Below are 24,427 nucleotides of genomic sequence, written 5' to 3' on the forward strand. Positions count from 1 at the left end.
ATCATACTATGAATCTTCTCTGATCACAATGCGTGAAACTAGCAATCAATAACAAGAGGAAAACTAGAAAAATCGTGAATTAAAATTAAACAGCACTCTCCTTAACAACCAATGGAGCAAAGAAGACCTTAAAGGGGAAACAGAAGTGTCTTGAGATAAATGCAAAAGGGTATACAGCATACCTAACTTGTGGACTGCAGCAAAAGCAGTTCTAAGATAAAAGTTCATAGTAAAAAACAAAGAAGCCAAAAAGATGTCAAATAAACATCCTAATTCTATGCCCTGAAGAACTAGAAAAAGAACAAATTGAGGCACCGTTAGAAAAAAGGAAATACTTAAAAGATCAGAACAGAAATAAATGAAATTAGAGAACAAAAAACAATAGAAAAGATAAACCAAACTAAAAGTTACTTCTTCGAAAAAATACATAAAATCGAGAAATCCTTAGCTAGGCCAACCAAGGAAAAACAGAGCAAGAAGCCACATCAATGAAAATTATAAATGAAAAAATATACATTACTCCTGATACCACAAAAGTACAAATGGTAAGAAGCAACTGTGAACATCTATATGCCAATAAGCTGGCCAACCTTGAAAACTTGGAAAAATTCTTAGTAACATATGACTTAGCCAGACTGAATCATGAAGAAAACAACATCTGAATAGGACAGTTACTACTAAGGAAACTGAATAACTAATCCAAAATCTCCCCGTAATGCAAAGCCCGGAATGGGAAGGCTTCACTGATCATTTTTACCAAAGAATAATTCACACCAATCCTCAAAATCTTCCAAAAAATGAAAGAGGGGCAACACTACCAAATTCATTTCAAAAGGCCAATACCAAAACCAGAAAAGGACTACTGCTATTACTACTACTAGAAAAGAAAACTACAAGGCAAGACCCCTGATAAATATAGATACAAAAATTAGCAATAAAATACTAGCAGGAGTTCCTGCTGTGGCTCAGCAGAAATGAACCCAACTAGTTAGTATCCATGAGGATGCAAGTTCAATCCCTGGGCCCCACTCAGTGGGTTGAGGATCCGGTGTTGCATGAGCTGTGGTGTAGGTTACAGACACAGCTCGGATCTGGCATTGCTGTGGCAGGTGGCATAGGCTGAGAACTTCCATATGCCACACTTGCATGCCTGCATGCCCCCACCCCTAAAAAAAATACTAGCAAACCAAATTCAGCAACACATGGAAAGGAACGTAGACCATGATCAGGTGGGATTTATCCTTGGAATGCAAGGATTGTTCAACATATACAAATTATTCAGTGTGATACATCACATTAAGAGAGTGAAAGCAAAGAATCATATGATCATCTGAAGAAGTGTAGAAAAATCTTTTGACAAAATTTAGCATTCATTCCTGATTAAAAATCTTAACTAATTAGTCATCAAAGGAACATATTTCAACATAATAAAAGGCCGTATAAGACAAATACACTGCTAACATCATACTTGATGGTGAAAGGTTAAAATCTTTTCCTTTAAGATCTGGAATAAGTCAAAGATGCCCATTCTTATCACTCCTATTCAACATAGTATTAGAAGTCATAGAGCAATTGGTGGAGAAAAAAGGGGGGGTGGTATCAGAATAAGAAGAAAAAAAATGAAATTATCTCTATTTGTAGATGGTGTGATTTTACATATAGACCTAAGGAGAGATTTTTCTGAAGAAGGTGTGCAGACAGTGAATAGGTACTTCAAAAGATATTCAGCATCACTCATCATTAGGGAAATGCAAATCAAAAGCCACAATGAGAAATTGCCTCATACCTGTTAGAACAACTTTCCTCAAAAAGACAATCATAACAGGTATTGGTGAGGATGTGGAAAAAAGAGAATTCCTTTGTGCTGCTGATGGGAATATAAATTAATGCAGCTACTATGAACAACAACATTGGAAAATTAAAAATTAAAAATATGATCCAACAATTCCACTTCTGAATATTCTGAAGAAAAAACCACTAGGTCAAAAAGATACATGAAAACCCAAGTTCAATGCAGCATTATTTATAATAGACCAAAGAAGCAATCTAAGTGCCCATAAATGAATGTATAAAGAAAATGTCACACACACACACACACACACACACACACACATACACATATACACACTCAAATTCTACTCAGCCATAGAAAAGAATGAAATCTTGTCATTTGTGACAATGTGCATGGGCTTTGAAGACACATTGCTAAGTGAAATAATTCAGAGAAAGCCAAATACCGTATGACTTCACTTATATAAATCTCAAAAAAAAAACCCTTCCCAAAAAATCCTCCCCCAAACTGAGCTCATAGAGAACAGATTTGGGGTTAGGGAAATGGGTGACAGGGTCAAAAGGTAAAAACTTCCAGTTATAAAATAAACAAGTCATGCAGATGTACTGCATGGTAGCTGTAGTTAATAATAATACTCAATTGCATATTTGAAAGTTGCTAAGAGTAAATCTTAAAAGCTCTCATCGCTCACACAAAATTCTGACTGTGGGATTACGCATGGTAACTAACTGAGGTCACATTTCACAATATACATAAATACTGAGTCATCATGTATATCTGAAGCTGATGTAATGTTATATTTTTAATTATATTTCAATTAAAAATTATTAAAAAAGATGTATCTGATAGAATAACAAACAAGTGAGGTAATGTTGATGGAAGCACTCTGTAAACTGTAAAGCACCAGATATTAGTTACCGAGTGACAACCAAAATACTGAATGGTGGTCAGGTAAGGACTAAATTGATAACTGCATACAGGAAGCCTCCATAAATATTTATGGATTCATAATAATTAGTCACAGCCTAATCACCAAACCAAACTGATAATGTTGTAAAATGTTGTAATTTCAAAAATGTAAAAATTGTGCAAAAAATTGGTGCTTGAATTTCTACCCAGTATCAGAACTTCCATGATTATTAGCTAATCAAGTGTCTATTTTCTTCTTTCCTTCCACATGTATCCTTTCTTTCCCCCTGTATTTCATTTACTCAGCTCAAAAGCGTGACCTCTGGCTTTCTGAGCAGCTAGTAAAAATTTATAAGATCAATAAGGGAAAAACATCACAAGAAATGGCAGGTGGACAGGACAGTGTTATAGTGGGTAGTCAAAAGGTTGACAAAAATCCAGCTCCCAGTCAGTCCATTGCTCTGTAACAAACGACTCAGTTACTAACAGAACTGATCTACTCTAAAGGATATTCTGGCAGAAATACTCCTCTTTTTATAAAAAAATTGTGATGTGTGATGTGATATAAAAGTGAGCGGGAGGTGGGGAACGGGAGAGTGGAGATGCTAAATGCTTGCTACTATCTGTCAGAAGTGGTCATCTGAGAGAATTGTATTATTAGGGAAAGTCAATCTCTAACCATTGCTTTGACCGCAGAGGCCAGAGGTGTTTGTGTTTGTTTCAAGACATTGAGTCCAGAGTTGAGGTCTGGTATTTTGCTGGTGACTACTGAAGAGGAGGGATTTGGCTTCTGGCAGAACATAAAGCCAAGCTGACAACAAAGCTTTCCTTTCAAGCTATCCAAATGAACACATTTCTAATCTGAAATTCAAATACTTGACAACAGAGAGCCTGTGAGCTGGGCTTTGAACAGGAAATTGCTTCATGGTTTTAGCATAATGAATTAGGCAGTTAAACTAAATCCATTTAGGAGGAAAAGAATGCTTTCACATGCTTTCTGAAAGAAATGAGGGGAGAAAGCCTTCTTAATTTCCCAAATTTCTCAGGACTTATAGACACAAATACTCCATGTAAATTGTATCTGTTCTGTGCTATGGTTGGTATGTAAAAAGCCATCCTAGTCCAGTATTCAGAAATCGTCTTTGTTAGAAAATGCTATGCCTTTTAATGTTGGGGAAACCAAAGGTGATGAATGAAGGTTAGGAGGGTCTAGTCCTTATTGTGTCCTGTACTTCTCATGACAATGGGGAATGCATTTTAATTGTGAAACCCTGTCTTAGTCACTGGCGGAGTTAATTCCAACAGACACAGTACTGCACTCTTTTGGGGAACAGGAGAGAGACGCGGGTGCCAAGAACATGCTTGGACAGAGGAGGCGAAAGATGACCCACACGATTCATGAGGCATCTCTTTCGCATGCCCCACCATTGTGCCCAGAATCGCACCTCTAGCTCTCAATCCTGAACACAGAAGCAGGCCAGTCCATCAGCCCAGTTTGTGATGTCAGAGGCAACAGTGGGATTTAGGCAGGGGAAGGACTGCTATTAGGGGAAGAGGGTAATGTTTGCTTGTGTCAGGTTTGTGTTACAAGGCTGACCTTAAGAGAGTCTGGTGATTGATAGACCTGCTTTGGGAAGGAGAGACCTACAGAAAATGAAAAAAACAAGATGACCCCTCCCACCAAAAAAAAGAAAAAATCAAGATTAGTAACAGCGTAAACAGGAAGGAGATAGACTGTGGGAGAGGAAGGGGTTAAATCCTGTACCAGGCAGGTTTGCCAGAGGATGGCCCACTTATAACCAAGCCCCTGCAGCGCTAAATGTAGACATGGTTGTGTGTGGCACTAATTCTCTGAGTTTGGGCTCAAGAGAGCCAAGGGACAATCATTGTGTGTGACCACGCCTCCATCACAGCAGACAAATATGTAACAAGGTCTGATGTCTTTGCATTCACAATGTGCTAGGTAACATACCCAAACTATCTTCTCTTCCCTACCACTATGGAAACATGATGTAAATAAATGTTTTTTTTTTTTTTTTTTTCAGTCACTGTTTTCAACTTTCCTAACAGAGGCAACAGTAAAGTCCTTCCAGTTGGCATGGTGATGAAGACACCATGACAGATTACATTACAAAGAGATGTTTTAAAAACCCTTAATGTGTGCCAAGTATCTAATTCATGTTTACAGTTAAAGATTAAAAAGAACCGTGTCCCAGTTTCCTCACTGCTAAGCAATCGCCCTTCTTGGCAGAGGGTGGGAGACCTTGGCATGTATATAGATTGGCTACATGATCACCTATGCGAAAGAACGTATGAGCAATTAAGCTGAGAAATATTGACTTTAAATGTATGAGAATGATTCTGATCTAGAATAGTAATGATCACTCCAGGAACAGAAAAGGAATACTTAATGGGCCTTGCATGTTGTATTGAGGCCCCAGCTAGAACGAGTCCAATTCATTTCATGATAATAATTCACCTCAAGGGGTGAAAGATGGACAAAGAGGAGAGCTGGAGAGTCAAGGGGCTTGCATTTACCTGTGTAAAGCAGGACACCATTCTAAATTTAAGCCTGCTGTCAGACAATGAGCTTCCTTCAGAATCATGCTCTGGAGGTGCCCGCCAAGGGGCCAGGAAGGCAAGCAGGCATGCAGAGCACCGGGCCTACTCCCTTGCCTATGGAAGCCAAATTCCCTTTAACTGAGGGACAGCTTTAGTTCTCTGGTATGAGATAAAGTGTAAAGTCTTAAGTGAGTCTGGGAGAACTAAAGAGAATGAAATCTGTGTTGAAGTAGAAAGAGCTAGTATCTAGGTTTTACTGGGGGTTGGAGAAAAAGCTCCATAAGGGCTTATTACATATAGGTCCTTGTATGTTGTACATACAAGGCATCCATTGTGGCTCAGCAGAAACAAGCCCAACTAGTATCCATGAAGACATGGGTTCCATCCCTGGCCTTGCTCAGTGGGTTAAGGATCCGGTGTTGCTGTAACCTGTGATGTACATCACTGACGCAGCTGGGATCTGCATTGCTGTGGCTGTGGTGTAGGCCAGCAACTATAGCTCTGATTTGACCCCTAGCTTGGGAAATTCCATATGCCACAGATGTGGTCCTTAAAAAAAAATGGCTGTGGAGGCCGAAGATATCTTTGTGAACATCCCTCCCACCCCCTAATTTAAGGCCAAATGTACAAGGCTTCAGGGAGCAGGAAGCACTGAGACAAGAAGGGCCATAGATTAGGATGGTTGGAAGCACCAGAAACAGCAAAGAGCTCCTTACATTTTCCCACCCAAGTCCTTGATTGGTAGAGGAGACGGAAGGGGTGTGTGCCTCTGGGAAAGTGGGAAGGGCTTAGCCTTTAGAGGACTAATGAAAGTTAAGTATTTCTTTCAGATGTGGTGGTTGAATCTTTAAAATTTTTGAGTATTTTCAATTCCAGGGTGTATTCATATTTGCTTTGATAGAAAAATGATCCAAAAGGACTTACAAATAAGCTGATTTGAGCTTCAGAAAGAGGTGTCGTGATTACTATGTGGTGACACCCGGCTTCTTATGTGTGGGCTGCATCCAAGGTGAAGAACCTAGACCTGGGGCCAGTGCTTGACATAATCGTTACAGAGCGATTTGCTCAAAGCCCAGCTCTCACTGTTGTGTTTGTACTTCAATCCTAACTCAAAATAACTTCAAACAGGCAAAGTCATCTAAAGAGAGCATCTCCTTCCTTCTAGCTCTTCCAGTACTGCTTTTAAAGAATACCTGAAAGGAAAACTTGATAGAATTACTTCAGTCTTTGTCCCTAAGCCAACTCCTGGAGATTGAGCGTCTTCTTTGGGGTGATTTTCCCCATTCAGGTATGTAAAATATAGCTCAACTCAAATTGCTAACCAGAAATACAAACTGATTACAAACGTAAATTTACCCCCATCTACCACGGTTATCTTTCTCTCCTCACCCCTCTGGAAAAAAAACAAATTTTAAACAAGTATCAGCACAGCCACAGGGCAAGCCTTACAAATAAAATATTAAAAAAAAAAAAAAAAACTTCCAGTGTTTGCATGTTTGTTCAATCTCCCGTTTTCCTCCTGGGTTCTGCCATGCGGCCCCTTAGCATAGAGAGTCCCAGGCCTGTGTGACAGAACCCCACCTTGGTGGGCTGATGGAGCTTTTCCAACATTTCAACAAATCATTCCCTTTTAAAAGACAAAGCAAAAGATAAAGCAAAACAGGAGAAACATCAGGCATGTATTTGTATCTTTTCATTATAATGCTCTTTAAAATTTTTAGTGAAATAGCTAAGGTTTAATGATGGCACTTGGGCATTATTAGAAGTCACTTTATTCTCCTTGGTTATTTCCCTCAGAGAAAAGGCAGAATAACACTCTTATTTTTAGTCATAACCTTGAGTCAATCATATAGTCACGAGAGAACAACAGCTTCAAGTATCGCTCATTTGCATACTGTCTTCAGATATCACTTGTACATATTTATCTCACATTTTCTTGTATAACTAACTTATTTTTTTGTTTTCGTGGGTTTATTTGAAGCAAAAATACCTATCAAGCTGTCGTTTTGATATGCTGATGTAGTTCTCAATATATTAAAATAAATAAGTACACGCAACTATTAGACTATAAAAATGGATAAACATCTTTCATCTGCCACCTAAATCACCCTGTGAAACACTAATAAAACACATAAAACAGGTTACACCAGATTATATCATGCCCTACAGTGCCAGTAAGGGATTAAACACAGAGGAAGGAGGTAGGTGAGACGGCCTATATTCTGCTGGTGGTAACAACTCCTAGAAATGAAGCTGGGCATTGAATTCCTAGGAGGAGGGTTTGGAGCCATAGGCGGGTCAGGGAGAGAGAGAATTGGGGCCTTCTCCTGGAATGCCTAAGGGAGGCTGGGTGCTAAAGGAATTTCATAGCTCAACTCATAGGTATGCAGAGCTGGTAGTGAAGCACTGGGGTCCAACCTTCCTCCTGTCAGCCTGGCTTGTAGCTGTTGCAGGGATGGACAGAGACGATGAATTGCTTTTGGAGGATGAAGCAGAAAGTGACTACTGAAGGGCAGCAGATTATGCCACTCTGACATAGGATTATTTCAAACTGGAGGCAATTGAGAAAAGCAGAAAAGCTCTCTGCCCTCCCACTATTTGCTTAAAAGCATGACAAAATTGTGTAAAGGTGTCTCTCCTCCTCTATCCAGAAGTTCAGAAGTTACTGGATAGAAAACTCAAGATCCTTACGCGCCTAGAGATAGCAACAGAGCAATCAGAGGAAACTACTATTACAAATCTTACTAGAACAGCTCTCATCTGCCATTAAATTTCCCTTCATACTTTGCCTGCTACCATTTGCTGGCCCTAGAAGCTCAAAGTTCTTTTCTTCATACAGGCACTTCTTTAAACATTTATCATGATGACGATGCTGCTGCTGCTACATAAGCCCAAGTTTTAACCACCCTTTTGAGTTACTCATTGCTGGGTACTCCCATGTATATGTGTGATGCACATGCTCATATACTTCTGCTTGCTTTTCTCTTGTTAATCTGCGTTTTGTCAATCCAATTTACAGGGTCGCAGCCAGAGAACCTAAAATGACCAGAGGGAAAAAACCTCTACCTTCCCCTACACTACCTGTCTGTGGGTTTCCTAAGCATTTGAGAGTAATTGGAGATTATTTTCTTTTTCCCCTACTGTTGAAATAGAAGAGATATGTTCATTTAAAAGATGGATGTTTCGGGAGTTCCCGTCGTGGCGCAGTGGTTAACGAATCCGACTAGGAACCATGAGGTTACGGGTTCGATCCCTGCCCTCGCTCAGTGGGTTAACGATCCGGCGTTGCCGTGAGCTGTGGTGTGGGTTGCAGACATGGCTCGGATCCCGCGTTGCTGTGGCTCTGGCGTAGGCCAGTGGCTACAGCTCCGATTCGACCCCTAGCCTGGGAACCTCCATATGCCGTGGCAGCGGCCCAAGAAATAGCAAAAAAGACAAAAAATAAATAAATAAAAAAGATGGATGTTTCTATCGGGCAAGAATCTGACAATGAATAGATATATGTGTAACTGAATCACTTGGCTAGTCACCTGAAACTAATGCAACCTTGTAAATCAACTATATTCTAATATTAAAAATTAAAAGAAAAATTTTTAAAAAGTGGATGTCTTTGTTCTTCTTGGGCCACTCGGGGATCATTTACCGTGTTTCTGTGTCTACAGTCCATGAGCACAGCACAAGAGATAGGTGTTTTCATGGGAGAATGTGCAGATCCTGCAGAAGTTTCCAGCCGAAGCCTAATGTCACACTGTAGGGTCCTGAGGGACTGACCCAGGTATGTCCCACAAGATTGGCTGCTGCCGTGATGCTGACTCAGCTGGGGAGCATATGACTATCACATCCAGAGTAACTTGGAGGGCCCTGTGAAATGGGATGTTCATTTTGTGCAGGATCATTCCTGTTTTCAGACATTTTCCCCTTGGGGGTATGTATTATTGGGAAAATTAAAGAAAGGTTGTGACAGTAAGAGAGCGAGGACCATATCTTGCTATTATTGCTGCATGTGAGTTTTTTAGCAAATCACAAAGCAGATCAAAGTTATACAACCATTTGGATTGAAGAGCATAGCACAGTGCCCAGAATGTTCTACGGATAGTTTGCTTACTACATATAGACTGCTCTTCTGAGTCCTTTATCTAGAGTAATTCACTTAATCCTCACTGTATGTGATCTTCAACATACCCTATCCACAGTTTACAGATGGAGAGACTAAGCCCAGAGTGGCTAACTGGCCCAAGGTCAAATAGCTAGTTGAGCAGAGCCTTTGAGAAAGAGGGAAGCCTGGCTTCACAATCTGTGTTCTGCTATCTGACGCTTTGCTTACTAAATATAAGGTGAATGGATGGATAGAGTGTAGGAGAGAAGTTTCTAGGACTTAGTGAGCTTGATGCATCTGGTCCTATGTAGGACCAGACCCTTATCGACTCTGTCTCCTCTTCTACTTGTGCTAGAAAGGTTATGGATGTCCTTTCCCCCATGTTCACAGCTGAAATAAATGAATGGGATTTGAACTAGAATTTTTTAAACCTTTGGAACCAAGTTCCTTTTAACTACAAAAAACACTATATAGACAAGCACTCTATGTTTCCTAATGTTAATGTTCACCTTTAAGGCATTAGTGGCAAATCAAATTCAGAATCATATTTTTTTTTTGAAGAGCAGACAGGATATAAGTAATCTGATTCTTCTTCTCTTTTCCTTGTTATAGCTCCCGTAGAAATTCATTCATAATGGTCAAACTTTTTGAAATAGCATAGGTAACATATGAACTTTAATATTGTAATTGGGATAGAGTTATTTGGAATTTTAGAAAAGTTATGACAATAGAGTTTTCAAATTCAAGGTCTGGGCCAGTTTTTGGATATTAAAATGTCTAAGAATAATTTGGCCTCATCATTCTTCTTTTAGTGATGTTCAGGATTATTGAAATATATATCCCATCAGATATTACCCAGGGTTAAGCTACGGAGTTCTAGAATCAGATCCCCTAAATTGGAAATCCACCTGCAGGCTTTGTGATCTCAGGCACGTGACTGAATCTCTCTGTGCCTCTGTTTCTTCTTGTGTAAAGTGAGCTAATATGATTCTATAATCTTGAGATGGTTTGTGTAATTAGTTCGTAGTACAGTGCCTGATACACTGTAAAACACTCAAAAAACATTAGGTAAAATGAATAAGCACACCTTGCTATTTTCATGTATGTTATGCTAAGATCTCATTCAATAAAAATATTTATATTAGGAAAAGGTCTGGCCTCAAGTCTTTCACAGAATGCAAGCTCACCAGGTGTTAAATCTTTATCTTAATTATCCATTGATAGCCACCTGGTGTATGATTTTTTTTCTGACATACTATCTGCAAAATAATCCCCCCCCTTAGGCCTTCTACTGAATAAAGCAGGAAAATAATCTGAGGCTGTCTGCTCTACAGTAAGCACAACTGTGGTTTGAAAACAGCCTTTCCATAATGGTGCATTATTTTTTCTTAGCAGTTTCACTCCTGCAGTCATCTAATAACTCTGAAGCAGATTAATCCATTAAAAGGTGTACTCCTAGTGTCTCCTAATTGCCAGCAAAGTCTAATCAGATAGTGGCTGCTACACAAGAGCCTTCCAGAAATACTATAAGATAATTAAAACATAAAGGTTATGCAAAAGTAGCAAATCAATGGAGACAGTAAACATGGTTTATCAACAGTCCTGAGAACATTTTTTCAATTCTAAAATGTAAATGGACCTGGGATAGAGCACAGGGCTAGGATGACAGATAGGATCCTGGTAACGGTTTAATTAACTCCAGTTTCCTGCATGTTAAAGGTTGCCTCAGCCCACTGGCTCATGTAACAAACCCTCTGAGGATTTCGTTAGCCGGCGTCTGATACGAGGACCAGGCAGGCTTCCTTTCCTTATAGGGTTACGCTTTGCCCTCTTCCTCTGGAGGCCTCATCAAAACACAGCCCTCTGTTTTCTCTATAAATACACAGATATTTTTAATTTCAGCGAAAATGGTTTGACTTTGTAATCAAGGTAAAAGAAACACACATACACACTGCCTAAGTAATGAGAAGAGTGTGCTGCGAAGAATTGCGTAATTAAAATTATATATTAAAATTCACAAGGCGTGTGTGGAGAATGTTAGAAAAACCATGGCAGCTCTCCCGATGATTCATTTGCTGTTTTAATTCTTCTATAATGTAGGCTATTTTATAATTAGCCGCAGAACTCTGCCACTTGGTTAGTTCAACCCGATGAAAGGGATAATAAGGAAAATTTACTATTAATGGATATTGAAACTACTACTCTGAGCGGCCCCAATAAAGAACAGTTATTTACTGTTCTTAGCTGGCCATTTAAAATGGAATATAGCCAGTGTTTTGCGTGCAATAATGAATTTAACTAACTCTTATAAGAGAGATAAGGATAAGCATTATTTGAAGAATTACGTTTTTTAAAAATCACTGTGAGGGCCAAGTGTTAGTTAAAAGAAAAATTCCTTTTCCAACCTGGTAGAGTGTTTCACACAATTAATTTTATCATTAGTAAATAAAGGAGTTACTTAACCTCTGCCCTTGCAGAAGTTCTTGATATTTTGCTTAGGAAAGGGCAAGAAACCCATTATGGTTTATTTATTCACTTTGTTAAAAGGTTATTCTTGAAGATCGTGATATAGAAACACATAATACATAATCTTTGTTAATAAAGATCTATTTACCCCACCATTTAAAGAAGCTGGTTATTATATGATGTTCATTAGTGCCATGAATAGATTTTTTTTTTTCTGTTGCTCCCACAGGAAAGATTACCAAACTATCAGTAAAGGACTCATTTTCTTTAAATGAGAAATCACCCAGGTATCCTGTGTAGAGGATATTAAAAGCAAGTGTTGTCATGTCGTCTTATTGCAAGATGAGCTAGAAGTAAGTACATCACTTATCTTTTGAAATGAAATGTCGAAAATGCCAACTACCTACGATTTAAAAAATTTCTCTCTCTTCCAACATTTAGGGTTTTCATCCTGAAGCAAGAATCTAAGTCTGTCCTTTTAAACAATGATTTAGAGGAAGAAATTTAACACTCCCTGCTTGCAATATCCATTTTTCAATAAATCTATACTTTCTCTGCCCTCCGCCATGTTATCTGTCATCCACATCCCAGAGGAAATGCTTCAGGCTTGGGGTTAAATTAAGGTCCTATCTCCAGTGATTGTCTAGAAAGCTGTCTCCATTCTCAAATAAACTTATCTGCATTATATACGGCCATAAATGCTTCCTGCCAAGCGAAGACACTTTTTTTCCCCATTGATGTCAATGGTAAGATTACTACTTGCCAGATAAAAATTAAAAGAAAAGCCACAATTACATTTCATTACAAATTGGAAATAGGCTGAATTTCAATCAGTCTAGTTCTGTGATGCTGAAATCAACATGGGATATGGATGTCCTATATTCTTACTGGAAAAAAAAATCTAATGAGATGCATTGTCTTCATATTGCTCAAAATAATATTTCAAGTTATACCACTTCATAGTATCTTTCTCTGATGGTTTGGGAGAAGTATAATATCTGAAAAGACCACTGTTTTACAGCTTCTTTCTTAACAAATGGAAAGGAGAAAAGCACATCTGATATAAATTAGTTATACTAAATAGAAGAATTTTCTCAGACATCAATGAAGGTCAGCTGAGGTCAAAGATGACTACATTTTTTGATAAACACATAACACATACATACACATGTTCTTTTTTTTCCCACTTTTAATTAAACCCATATAAATAGTCTTTGTACATAAATTCTGGGCTTCATTCCCTTTAGGGGGATGGCAATAACAACTAGCGTGATTAGGAGCTAAACAAAGACCAGTTTATAAAATAAGAAGGGTTCCACAATAATGTGCTGTAAACTCTCTGAACTGAGGAGAATAAGGTATCACAGAGAAATTCCCGAACAGGATGAAGGTAGCTTATCCTAATTAACCAGCAAACCATGGTATAGTTGGAGGAAGAGGAAGGATACTTTGTATTGTTATGTTTACATCAACTCAGAGTTCCCACTGTGGCACAGTGGGTTTGGAATCTGACTGCAGTAGCTCTGTTCACTTTGGAGACATCAGTTTGATCTCCATCCTGGCCCAGTGGGTTAAGGATCCTACATTGCTGCAGCTGAGACCTAGGTCGCAGCTGTGACTCGGACGCAATCCCTAGTTTGGGAACTTCCATGTGGCGTGGGTGAGGCCATTTAAAAAAAATTCATCAACTCATTCATTCAGTCAATACACATCAAGTACCTACCAAGTGCCAGATATAGTCCTAGACCCTGGGGAAGAGTTAGTTAATACAACAAAGTCCATGTCCTTATGGAGCTTATACTCTATTGGGAGAAGTCAAATAAAGAAACACCTAACTATATATATGCTGGATGAAGGTTAGTGCTATGGAGAAAATTGAGATGGGGTGGGGAAGGGCACTGCTTTGTGCAAAGGGGTTTGGAAAAGTCTTATAAGGAAAGTGACATTTGAGCAAAGTTCTGAAGAGAGTTGAACGGGTAGGCTCTGTGGACATGTGGGAGAAGAAAACTGCAAGTAGAGAAAATAGCAAGTGCAAAGGCCCTGGGGTGAGTGCTAATACACAGTGAGGGGAAAAGTGGAAGGAGACAAGGGCAGAAGGCTGGTGGTGTGCTTTGATATAACTTGTGGGTGTGCTGTGGGTAGGTCATGTAGCTCCTTGAAGGACGATGTGAGTACTCTGAGCACTGTGGAGAGAGGAGTATAATGATCTGACAAAGGCTTCTAGAGCGTGACTGTGTCTTCTGTGTGCAGAATAGACTCAGGGGACAGAAGTGAAGCAGAAAAAACAGTTCGGGGACTATGACAGTCACCTAGAGAAGAGATGTTTGTGGCTTGGACTACAGCGCTGACTACAAAGGAGATAAAAAGCAATCAAATTTTAGATACATTGTGAAGGAGCCTCAAGAATGTACTGTCAGATTGGATGCAGTGTCGAGAAGAGGATGGCTCTCAAGTTTTTGGTTGGCAGACCTGGAAAAATATAGTTGCCATTTACAGTGTGTGGGATGACTTCAACTGAAGCAGGATTGGATGGGTGAAAGCAGCTGGTGCAAGAGCTTGATAGTGGACTTAAGTTTGATGTACTTATTAGACTTCCAGATGGAGATGTCAAGGAGAGAACTGGATATATAAACCTGGAATTTAGAGGTTCAGGCAGAAGATACAAATTTAAAGTCGTCCAAATACAGATGACACTGAAATCCAAGACCCTGAATGAGCTAACACAAGAAGTGGATGTCGACAGAGGAGAATTCTGACTGCTGATCTTGGAAGACTTCATGGCTTAGAGTGCTGACAGGTAAGGAAGAACCAGAAAAAAACAAACAAAAAAAAAACCAAACGAACAATAATAAAAAACTAGAAAAACATGAGTGGTGAAGATGGAGGATAACTGAAAGAGAATTATTCCAAAAAGCCAAATGAAAATGCATCAAGGAAGGAGTAATATGTCAATACTGCTGATGCAGAGAGTAGGAATAGAACAAAGAAATGACCATTGGGTTTGGCTCTCTGAAGGTCACTAGTGATCTTGACAAGAATTTTTTCAGTGCAGTGACAAGGACTAAAGCCTCTGGGAGTAGCTTCAAGACAGAATGGGAAAAAAGGAACTAGTGGAGTTCTCTTTGTGGCACAGCGAGTTGAGGATCTGCGTTGTCTGTGCGGTGGTGTGGGTTCTATCCCTGGCCCAGAAACTTCCACATGCGATGGGTATAACCACACCCCCCCCCCAACAAAAAAAAAAAAAAAAAAGAAAAGAGCTAGCAAAGTCCTATGCTCTAGTTGGAGTTTTACTGTCAAGATGAAAAGAAAGGAAATACCTGGAGACAGGTCTAGTTAGGGTTATTTTTAAGATGGGAGAGATTACATTACATTTGTATACTGATGAGGATTATCCAGAAGAAAAGGAAATGCTGATGATGCAGAAGAAAGAGGAGATAATGGCCCCCATGGGTATTAGGTAAGCACCACAATCTATTAGTAAATTCCACTGTATAGATTGCAAATCCCTGTGGTCTTACATGCTCATATAATTTTATATAAGGACAAATGGGTTGGGATAGGTCTAGATGATTTCAAAGATCCCTAACCAGTTGACACTATGTCTGTTTATGTTTACAAGTTTAAATACATATTCAAAATCAGGGGTAACAGTAACTTTAAAAGGAATAAACATGACTATAACAGAAGCAGCAAAAGTGCAGCACTTCCCTCTGCTGAAAAAAGACATTTTAGAGAAAAAAAATATAAATGATAGGATTGGCCTTATATTAAAAATGTATGTGGATATTTCAGGTCATTTACCTTTCTGAGTGTTGATTCAGATTGAATTCAGAACCCTGAAGACATGAAGAAAAATTTTTTCATGGCATTCCTGCAGCATAAGTTTTGTTTTATGGTATCTGTAAGATTACTGACATGGTCCAAAGTTGTAAATGGAGTATTTTAATGAACCAGTGTTGTATTGTCCCGTCATGCACGTCACAAGCTAAGTCCCGCTCGGTGTGCTTCCCCTCTTCTACCTCTGAAATATCTAACCCATACCTGACATTGTCGTCCACTTGTAACCATCGACTGTGGTCATCTGATATAATCCGTTCCTGCTAGAGTTTGCTCCATGTTAAGATCATATACTCTTAAAGGTTCTTTCACAGTTTTTGTAATTTTCTTTTTTAAAAGCAAGTAGATCATAGACTTAAGAGCAAGAACAACTTCCTGCAGTTCTGTACCATGATGAGATAGCACTTGATTATGTTAAGCCTGTACTTTCTAGACATGTTAGTTGGGCCCTTCCATGTTGTTAGAAATTATAACACACTTAAGCAGCCTCAATTGAGAGGCATTTATTTTAAGAATACGAAAGAAAGAAAAAGAGAGGGAGGAAGGAAGGGACAGAGGGGAGAAAGAATTTAAACCATTTCATATCCAGTATCATGAAACTAGAATGCTATTCAAGAAATTGGACATTGTTTGAAATATTCCCTGTGAATTTATAATGTCATTGACCCCTCAGCAGCACACTTCTGTTGTCTTGATCTCTGGGTGTCCGTCTTTGTTTCATTCATTTCCAACAAAAGCTTCTCTGTACCCGTCTTTACTTTGTATCTTTTACATGGTTTTCCAGCCTTGGAGATTGTTTACCTCTGTATCTTGGTATTTTGGCCTATAACTCTTTTAACCACTACCTGTTCTCCCCAAGACAAAGGCTATAATTGATTCAGTCATTTTCCTGTATTTCCATCTACTTCATTGGTTGCTTCTTTGCGGCCTCATTATCAGCTTCCAAATCTTGCTGGTCATTAAGTGTGGTTTCGTGAATGTCAATCCTGGTCTCCTTTCTCATTTTCTGCCATATTGTCCCTCAGGTGATTTCATTCTGCTCCGCTGTTGACTTTGACTTATATCTATACCGCTGTGATTTCACCTACTTAAGTGCTTCTCCTCCTCCAGAAATCAGCTCAAATATTACTTCCTCTAAAAAGCCACATTCAACCAGTTCTCCCTTTCACTATGACTCTGTCCTCCCTGTAATCTTCTGTGACAAGGACACATTTTGACATATTTATAGGATACTTTGGCTACCATCCATTTCTCTCACTAAACTGTAAAATTCACAAGGGTAGAGCCTGTCTCTGATGTGGTTAGGCATTGTGTTAGTTACCAGCTCCCTGCAGAGCATCTGGCATTTAGTAGGATCTCAAAAATTAATGCAATATTGAATAAATCATCCTCTAGTTTATATTTTTCCCCCAATGAACAGTATTCTTGTGCAAAACAATCTCATAGGCAGGCCCCCTTGTCTGACCTATCAGTAGTGATCAGGCAAGTGGAGTTAACATGAGACAAAACAAAAAATCATTTCCATTTTCTTTGCAAGGCTATTTGGCAAGTGGTAGGCCTTCAGAATCATTCCTAGCACATCCTATCATCTCTATTCAGAGCTTAACGATGTCCACTTTTTCCTTATAGGATTGAGTCAGCAACCGAGAATATAATGTGTGTTTGTCATTGTGACTCCCATTAACATACCCCTGGGAGATTAATACATGTCAGTGATTCACTATACCTTATAAATGTTTATTGGTGAGATATACCAGGATAAATGTAATGGAAAAAACACACAGGACACAATACTCTTGTGTGTGCTTTGATTTCAAAATTTGGAGTTGCTTAGGCAAAGAGGTGTTTATCTCGGTTTAAATATGTTAGACTGGAGTAGGCATGTCAATAGGCTAACATTAAATAACTTTTATTTTTTTTTCTTAGAGCTGCGAATAATCTTTTCCCAGATCACTGGGTTTAATACTATTTATTTTTACTAAGATAATCATTAAAATTTTTATTAGCTTTGTTTTGAAACCTATCAGCATTTGTGAACTGATTAAACTAAAAACTATTTAATAATAAGTTAATAGCTATAGCTAACTCATAGTTGATAACTAGGAAAAACCCCTTATCTTGCACTGGTATGCTTTGTTATTGATTTAACTTTCATTTTCAAGGTCATTCCACCCCCATAAACTCTCTGAACTCACTTAGCTAAATATACTGCATTACACACAAAAAAATAGCTAAAATCCAAATGCAACTAATCAGTTTTATAGAAACAAATAATGTTACTCATGTTATTTAAAAAAAAATATTGTTGACAAATCCAAAGAAATGTATACTGCATTTAGCAGGGGTGATATAAAGGGCTGTTTTTGATTATTATATATAAAAAATAATGAGTTTATTAATGACATTATTAAAAATTAAACATCAGAGAAAGTTATATAAAATAAAAATTTTAAACCAACTACAATACAGCCATTCAGATGCTACAGTGAAGTAATTTGATGAGCATGGATATCTATCTGTCTATATATATATAGATAAAGGATATATAAACATCAAACTTTACAAAAACTACATATTCATTTTAAAACCATGAAATTTTTAAAATTTAATGGACTAAAGGAAAAAATAAATGTGAATTCATTGCTGAAACATAAGTACAAGCTTCATTTCAAGGAAAAAGATTATGAAAAACTTCAAGAGACTGGAGTTAATTTTAAAAGTCAAATTCTTAAACTTTAGACAGTATTTACCCCTGACCTGCTTGCTATGAAAGATTTTGACATTTGGACATTAGCACATTAAAATATTCCTCTCCTTTCTTTCTTACTGCCTGGTTTTGGTAGCTTTGGATATTACAATGCCAACGTTTGTAACATTTACAGTATATTCTGTAATCCTATTTACCCACGTTTAAAAATCTGAATTATCTATTTCTGTACTTCAACAAATCCATTTCTCTATTCTTAAGTTCCTTGTTTTTATTTTATTTTATTTTTTTTTTTATTTTGTACTTAAGTACTTTTTTAAAGGAAGGTCTTGTGGATAGTTATTTCCTGTTTGTTTACCCATTGGAATGCCTATTTTATATGGATCCAGTCAAGGTCAATCAGGTAAAAGGAATGCAAATTGGTCCAGATGCTTCAAATAGAGTGTCATTTGATGGAGAGAGTTAGAAAGGGCTGTTGAAAGGGCGGGAGTAGTCCAACTCAGGGAAACTGACATTCAGAAAATCAGGAAAGGCAAGATATCTCAGGAAGCCATCACTGATGACTTCAAAGGCCTATAGTACCCATATGGGTGATTTGCAAGGGGATGCCTAAAAGCTGCCATATGCCCAAGCCTATATGCTTGCCTGTTGCCAGCACCAGGCCATCATGGCCTCTGCATCTTATATGCTTTCTTTTTTTTTTTTTTTTTTTTTTTTTTAGAGCAAGGGCAATCTTTATTTTTATTTTTTGTCTTTTTGCCATTTCTTGGGCCGCTCCTGCGGCATATGGAGGTTCCCGGGCTAGGGATCGAATCAGAGCTGTAGCTGCCAGCCTACGCCAGAGCCACAGCAACGCAGGATCCGAGCCGCATCTGCGACCTACACCACAGCTCACGGCAATGCCGGATCGTTAACCCACTGAGCAAGGCCAGGGACCGAACCCGCAACCTCATGGTTCCTAGTCGGATTCGTTAACCACTGCGCCACGACGGGAACTCCCTTATATGCTTTCTAAATCTTGTTCAAGTTCCTTTCACTGGCAGAATCCCATGTGGATCTCTGCTGGCTGGGATTAGAAAAAATGGTATTACCAGTCTTTATACCCTAAAATATGGGAGGGGACAAAGGGATAAAATGATGCCTCTTTGCCTTGTTGCAATAGACAATCTGGACAATACTTTGACTGGTTATATTCTGGAGGCACATATTCTTTCCCATAGAAATATTCTCCTATGATTGTTGGCATTGAATGTTGCTAAGGAGCCTAATTAATTTCTTCCCATATCCTTTCTTGCTTCTCTTTTTAAACTTAGATACCAAAGAACTTTTGGGGGTATTTTTGAAGTTCAATACTATCATTCTGTTTTGCAATCTGTGCAAATTCTGTTATTATTTCCAAGTCTCTACTAATCTTCCTGTAAGAAAAGTATATTTTCTCATTGCCTTATCATGGTTGGCCATATGACTTGCACAGACCAATGGAATATGAAGAGAAATGACATGGTGGCATGAAGAATAAACATGTCTAATATTTTTAAGGTATTACCTCTCAGAATTTATAGTGAATGTTCCATTCCTTCACTATTTCTATTTTTAAACATCTATTCTAAGGTTGTACTCAACTCTAATTAAGTACAGAGGTGTATACAGATGTTTAGTGCTGCACTATTGATCTGTAACAGTAGAAAACTGGGAATAAGTGAAAGATTTTGAATATAACAAACACCTTTATATCTACTATCTAGATTTGGTTTATATTTTTTCCATATTTCTTTTATCTTTATCTCTAGGTATAAATGCTCACGCTCTCTCATACAAACACACACATTTTTGCTGAATCATTTGAAAGTAAGTTACAGGCATCATGAACTTAATCCCTCTGAAGATCTCTAAGTACTCCAGCATGCATTTCCTAAAAACGACATTCTCCAACATCACCCCAGTATAATCATTACATCTATGAAAATTCAAAATAATTTCCTATTAACTTTTACTATTCAGTCCATATTGTTCACCTGTACTAGTTGTATACTGGTAATATTTATTAATAAAAGGGCAATAGTTAATTGACTTGTGGGAACATCCAGAATCCAGACTGCTGGGCACTAGGTTGGCATAGGTCTATATTCAGTAACTTTGAAAGATCTTCAAGACACAGTGTTACATTAAAAAAGCAAGTTGCAGGGGAATTTATATAGCAAAATCCTATGTAGTGAAACACCAAGTTTATGTATTTTATATTTATATACCTGCCTAGGAAAGGGAGAAGAATAACTTTTAAAATCCTAAATATGGCGGAGTTCTCATTGCAGCACAGTGGAAATGAATCTGACTAGTAACCATGAGGTTGTGGGTTCCATGCCTGACCTCGCTCAGTGGGTTAAGGATCTGGCGTTGCCCTGAGCTGTGGTGTAGGTCGCAGACTCGGCTCAGACTGCACTTTGCTATGGCTGTGGTGTAGGCTAGTAGCTGTAGCTCTGATTTGACCACTAACCTGGGAACCTCCACATGCTGCGAGTGCAGCCCTTAAAAAAAAAAAAAAAGCTAAATATGGCTACTTTTGGAGTTGAGGAATGAAATGGGGAAGATATTTTACTTTGTGTACTTCTGACTTTATACTTATTATAATGGTAATGTATTCATGGGTTACTAGGTAGTAAATAAACTAAAAGCTAAAAGAAAACCTTACTGTTTAATGGATAATCCTTAACCACTATTTTGATAGATGAGGTAGAAAGAGAATTAGAATCCAGGAGGCATAGGGAACCCATCATTTATTCAGTAGATGTGTGCCCATTACTGTGTCAAGCATCCTTCTTAGAGATGTTCATGACAGTCTCTGAGATAAGCCAGTATAACCTCTATGTTAGAGGTGAGGAAATTGAAATTCAACAATCTTGAGTGACTTAATCCTATAATCACACTATTAGCAAATGTCAGAGTCAAGATCAAGACCCAAGATCTAACTCCCATACTACTACACTTCATAGGACAATTGTATCATTAGTCAATAGTGGCTATATGTGTTTAATTTATTCTGTAACAACTACAGTGAGCAATGTGTTCAGGAAGAGTGATAAATGGAATGGGCAGCAGTGCTAGGATTTCCAAATTATCTTTGCTTTGTCTTGTTTCTTTAGTACCCTTATATGCTTCTCCCATTTCTTTGTACTTCTGTAATCTTTTGTACTTTTCCCCTCCTCCTCCTGGATCTTCCATACTTGCTTATTCTGCTTTACAAGATTCCTGCACCTAAATATTCTTTGACTTTGTTATTTTTTTGGCAAAGAATTATTCTCCATATACTGCCTGGATCCAGCAGAAATTAGCTATCTTTATGTGAACTAGACTTAGAATGTATGAACCTAGAGAGTTTGATACTTTAATAATAGATCTTCTAGATGATCGTAAAGGTTATTTAAAAATTATCAGTGGCAAAATTAGCTAAAATAGATAGCATCCCAAGAGAATTTTATGAAGTTTTTCCATCTAATTTTAACTGCTTTATTAACTTGGGTCATCTAATCAAAAAAAAAAATTCTTCTGCTATGTACTCAGCAAGTTAATATTGACCTGGGATTTTCGGGAAGAGATTACAAGAGTTCATAACTTTCTTATTATCTACTCTAAATAACCTCACAGAATCATACCGAGAATACTAATAATGATGCTAAACTAAACTGATTATATAAATAGAAAAATCCCAGTCTATTTTTTAAATTTATTTTTTATTATAGCTGATTTACAATGTTCTGTCAATTTCTGCTGTACAGCAAAGTGACTGAGTTTAGTCTATCTTATAATTATTGGGAAATGGCTTCTGCTAAGTTACGTGAAGGCTTATTTGGTTCTGTTAGATACCAAAGTCCATTGACCAATATAATCATCTTTTAATCTCACAAACTTAAATAGGACCAAAGCTCTCGCTACTGGTGTGTGAACATAAAGAATAAATAAATGGCAACATTTGGGATGGAGCTAAGCAATGACTAATCTCATCACCTATGACTCCCTCGGTCTGACTAGAACTCAAACCTTTTATTATGCTTCTCCCCACTGAATCCCCTAAAGTTTCTCATTGACCTCAGCTTCTGTTCACTAGGGAATGGCCATGTCTTACAATTCTTCCATACAAAGCGGCTGTATCACATCAGACACTGACCTGTCTTTGGCTTTTAGCCTCCTAAATCCCAGGTATAGATAAGGGGGTCTAACTATGTTTGCCTGAACTGTTTCACACTTCTTAAAGAGTCAAAATTAGTAACCAAATTAGTCTTTAGATGTGACATGCCCATCACTAAAAAGCTATCTTTGAGTACTTGAAGTACACTTACAACTAAAACATTCTCACTCTCTGAGCACTAAAACTTAATATTTTCACTGAGGAAAAACAAAACAAAACTTATGCTCCCTGGTGATTTAGTGCTTAGGATCTGGTGCTCTCATTGAGGAGAAAAAAAAAAAAAAAAAAAAAAACAACAACCAAAACTGTAGCAACATTTTGAAGGAAAATGCCTGTTACTTGCTTTATCCTTTTTAATTCAAGTCTTCTAGATTAGAGAATAAGTGACAGAACTTAAAAAAAAAAAGCACATTCACAATGTCTATGAAATAGCCCAAAGTAGTCAAGCTGAACAGAAAGTCAAAGAATTTTCAAACCATGTTACTGTATACTGTAAAGGATGCTGGAAATTATGTAATGTAATTTAACCCCCTTCTCTTATAGATGAAGAAGCAGTGTCCCAAGTGGTGAAGTAAATTGTGCAAGGCCACAATGGATTATTAGAAGCAAACCGAAATGTGATTTAGTTATCTGCTTCATAATCTAATTCAATTCCTAAATTGCATAACAAATCACTGGTAAAGTTTGAAGACTTCAAGTAGGCATTTTAAACGTTTAAAGTGTGATATTTTTGCAGTAAGTATATTGTAATTAATGGGTGCAATAATTGATGCTAAACCAATATACTGTTTTTTTTCATATACAAAATATTATAGGTGTCCTTGGAAATTTATGTCATAAATATGTACAAGGTTATACAGTCATCCCTTGGTATCCATAAAGGACTGCTTCCAGGACCCTCACGAATATCAAACTCTGAGTATGCTCAAGACCCTTATACTCAATAGTGTAGCACTTACACATAGAACCTACACACATCTTCCTGTGTACTTTAAATCTCTAGATTACTTCTCATACCTAATAAAATATAAATACTATGTAAATAGTTGCCTAAGAAAGGTAAATTCAAGTTTTACCTTTTGAACTTTCTGGAATTTTTTTCCTGAGTATCTTTGATCCACAGTTGGTTAAATCCATGGATGCAGAATCTGCAGATACAAGGGACTGACTGTAATTTCACATCTTGTATAAGACTTTGGCACCATCTAATATTCCATAGATGTGCAGTTCTTAATATGAAAATCACAATCTCATATTGCTGCATTTGAACTTTTCAGCTTTAAAATTTTACATTAACATATGAGTATATTTTTTCCATTTTCCAAAAATTGAAATTGAGTCCCATAGAGGTTAAGCAATTTGATCCAGGATCTGTATTTCACACTTTTCCTTCTGGCTTGATAACCAGGTATAAGTTATATCAGTGCCATAAAGGGGCATAAAGATTAAAAAAAAAAAAGAAAAACTTCCGGCAGGCAAAAATTATCTTTTCAGCGCTTCTTCATCTTTTCTGTATTTTCACTTTCCTCTCTGTCAGTTGGGAAACGGACAAAGACATGGGAGAGAGACCTCAGGTTGGTTCGACAGTCACTGATGTTTCCGGGTTGTCTCGAAAAGAAATCAGTTTTTCCAAGTGATCTTTACTGTTAAATTTAAAATGTTCTTTGCTTCTATTACCTGAGACAATTCTTGTTTTTAATCAGGAAGGAGATATTGTGATTATTTAGAGGACATTAGACAGATAACACTAACCTAGTGGATGCCTTGGCATCAACTGCTATCAATACTTAGACATTTATCAAGACTGACTAAAATTAGAAGCTCTTCTCATTTCTGAATGATCTTACACTAAATTTTGTATAGGTTTGAGAAACT

At 37.7% G+C, this 24,427-nt stretch overlaps 1 long non-coding RNA gene across 1 annotated transcript in view; it reads left to right on the plus strand.

The window, feature by feature from the left end:
- The window catches only part of LOC102165655, a 112,623-nt gene extending 93,575 nt beyond the window's left edge, over window positions 1–19,048 (plus strand). The window contains exons 3-5 of the long non-coding RNA XR_002341878.1: window positions 6,429–6,551; window positions 8,926–12,178; window positions 14,416–19,048. This is a non-coding gene — a long non-coding RNA (uncharacterized LOC102165655). The remainder of the gene's footprint in view (window positions 1–6,428; window positions 6,552–8,925; window positions 12,179–14,415) is intronic.

The sequence above is a fragment of the Sus scrofa genome, chromosome 2 (genome assembly GCF_000003025.6).
Source record: "Sus scrofa isolate TJ Tabasco breed Duroc chromosome 2, Sscrofa11.1, whole genome shotgun sequence".
NCBI lineage: Eukaryota > Metazoa > Chordata > Mammalia > Artiodactyla > Suidae > Sus > Sus scrofa.